This window comes from Chiloscyllium plagiosum, unplaced genomic scaffold, assembly GCF_037043375.1.
Source record: "Chiloscyllium plagiosum isolate Xiang-an unplaced genomic scaffold, Cpla_swu_hap1 HiC_scaffold_45, whole genome shotgun sequence".
NCBI classification, from domain to species: domain Eukaryota; kingdom Metazoa; phylum Chordata; class Chondrichthyes; order Orectolobiformes; family Hemiscylliidae; genus Chiloscyllium; species Chiloscyllium plagiosum.
In genome coordinates, this window is record NW_028270183.1 from 103,825,253 (window position 1) to 103,828,335 (window position 3,083).

Below are 3,083 nucleotides of genomic sequence, written 5' to 3' on the forward strand. Positions count from 1 at the left end.
TATCCTTAAATAATAGATGAAAAGAAAAATAATTTAAAACGTTCTGACATGGACAATGAAGAAAGAACATATGCAGGTAGTATTTGTAATTTCTTGCTGAGAGTCAATAACGTACTAATAGATACAGATAAGAGTCACACTTGAGAAATACCTGACTGCTTTATGAAGATGTAATGCTCTCAAATTACATGACTTGGATGCAGATAGATCTATCTGGATCAATATACAATCTAAATGCGTTCTCTCGGCTTTATATTCACAGATTCAATAGATCGCACTTGGATTGAAGACTATGAGGATGATAACAGCAACATCTGGACAACTTCCACGTTCATCACCTTGTTCTTCCTGAGTATTTTCTACAGCGCTGCCGTCACTCTGGTGTAGGTGAGAATAATCACATCTTTCTCACGCCAAGCAGCTCAATATGTTTTGTGAAATCTCTAAGTGTGCCATTGAATAAACATTATATCTGAAAGTCCCTGATCATAAATATCTGCGTCATTGCTTTCTCTCTCTTTTCCAGGTTAAGTGAATGAGTTGTGGACCCCTATGATTTTCCTGATCTGCTTATCAAGGTCTGAATTCCCAATCTCCAATCTGTCCTGGGGTTGCTGACTCTAACATTACTTCTGAGATTACTTCAGTTTGTCAGCGTGTAACTGAGACAATTATTGATGGATTTTCCTTTTTACTTTGATATCTTTGAGATGGTTGTGGTTGGAGAATTTTTAGCTTCCCAGTTGTTTGAAGCCCATTTGTTTTGTTTTTATTTGTTCCTTACTCAGAATGGTTGCCTACCCTTTCTGATGAGCCTTTGTATTCCCTTTCTTGTGACTGTTACTGAAGTACAGACAATTCCCAGCTCACAGCGCATGTGTTCTCGTCTCAATGTGGCATCCAGCCATTATATTCACTTCTGTTAGCTTTTACATCAACTTTTGGATAAAAATGCTTTCTGAAATGGTTAATAAATCTCGTTTGAATATGCACTAACCTTGAGTTTGCTTAATTCTTTCTTCAAGGCCAGTCAGTAATAATACATTTTCCCACATCCTCCTCCTTTCCCAGCCAAATACTTTCACTTGTTCTGTTTGGTTGTGTTTCATCCAGTCATTTAGTTTATTGCTGCGCTACCATGCAGCCCACTAATGTAAATATATCTTTCACACGATATGCCTGATGGAACACTCCAGAGACAGAAAGATTAGAGAACATTTCCGCTTATGCACCAAGGGTCACGGCCTCGGGTCACCTAATGATAATTTTATAGGCTCCACCAGAAGCTTATAAAAGGCAGCCAACTGAGTTTGAAAGTTTACTCTACACTGTCTAAACTAAAAGTACTCCCAATGTCAGGGCAGCCTGGGTTAGTAATGCAGAAATCGCCACCTAAAGCGCCCAACGAAACATTCATCAGCCAAAAATGTCTACATTCAGTCAGGTATTCAGACAACAACACGTGCACAATCCAAGGGCGGATTCTCAGAACTGGAGTTTTTCTCACACATAAATCTCATGGAGCACAATTCCTGGGATCTACTTGTCACAGCACACCTGTCAAATCCCAGGGAATGAGACTGCGATCTGTCTGATACAGGGATATTACTGAACAGCAACCCTCAAAAATAATAAATCAGAGGCCGCTGTGATCAGGCAAGGAACAGCTCATGAGTACTTGAAATATTCAGCCATTGAGATCTATATGACGCAAGACAGAATTGAGAACCAATCATAGCAACTGTTCACAGAGTCGGGAAACTATCAGCAGAGGAGAACATTCTCAATTTCTCAGAGTTGGTGAGGTGTATCATCCCGGGAATAATGTTGTGAATCAGTCACGCACCCAATCTCATAACTTTGCATTTTTTTCAAAAACATGGCACCTGAAACTAGATGCAACATTCCAGGTGAGACAAGAGACTGCTTTATTTCAGTTTAACATAATTGCTGTGTGTTTGTTCTCTACAGCGTAGGGTGATGAAGTAGGGCTTGTTTGCTCTTCTGTCCACGTGTCATGGTACATTCCCTGATTTGTGCACGTACACACGGGGGATCATCTGCTCCTGCACCCCTTTGGGTTTAACCCCTTACTATTGTATGTTCCCCTGAGTTCATAACAAAACAAAGAAGCAGGTCACCGCTCCCTGAGACTGAGATCTATCTGACACACCGATATTAACGAATAACAATCCTCAAAAATTATAGATCACAGGTTGATTTCGATTACGGAAGGCAGAGATGAGAAGTTCTGGAAACCCGACTGCTTTCCATGCCCTTTCCCACAAGCCGTCTGTCAAGCTTTGAAGCTCTTAGCTGTTCTTCCAATATCCTAACATTTTATTTTAAATTGATACTAATATTTTTCTGTAATTTTGCATTATAGACCAAAGCACAGGTTGAACCAACAAGGACTCCAAACACTGAATGGAGTTCGTTTTTTAAAATTCTTGTTTCTATCCAGAATTTTCCTTCCATACAATGTAACCTTATATTTCCCATCACCCAAGTCACCCATAGTATCTTTATTTTCAGCTACTAACCATCACCAGTAAATTGAATAATTTATGTTCAAAGCCCCTCCCACCATCAAAGGTACGGCAGAAGGAGGAAGAGCTAGAAGGAGATTGGAGTCAATTTTTCTTGTGGTGAAACATTACTACTCTTCTCACACAAGGTATTTCTGAGGGATGGTCTAGTGAAGCTATGTGGATGGAACTCAGAAATAAGAAAAGCATGATTATTTTGCTGCGATTGTAATAGTCCCCCCAGTAGTCAGAGTGAAATTGAGTATCAAATATGTCGAAAGATCTTGTTTATACGTGAGAATAATAGGATTGTAATAATAGCAAATTTCAACCTTCCGAACATAAAGTGGGACAGCCATGGTCTTAAGAGCTTGGATGGTGAGGAATTTGGTAAGTGCTTACCTGGGAAATTTGGTAAGTGCTAAAGTCAATTTTCTTCATTAATATGCAGATGTAACTATCACAGAAGGAGCAAACTTGACCTACTCTTGTAATATAAGGCAGGGCAAGGGACTGAATGGTTAGTAGGGGAGCTTTTTGGGGCCGGGGTCATAA

General features: G+C 39.8%; 1 long non-coding RNA gene across 1 annotated transcript; it reads left to right on the forward strand.

Moving 5' to 3' along the window:
* The first annotated feature begins 264 nt into the window (after positions 1-264).
* Positions 265-992, forward strand: LOC148136846 (uncharacterized). Its single transcript, XR_015754492.1, has 2 exons — positions 265-387; positions 527-992. It is a non-coding gene; the product is annotated as an uncharacterized LOC148136846 (long non-coding RNA).
* The last annotated feature ends 2,091 nt before the right edge of the window (positions 993-3,083 follow it).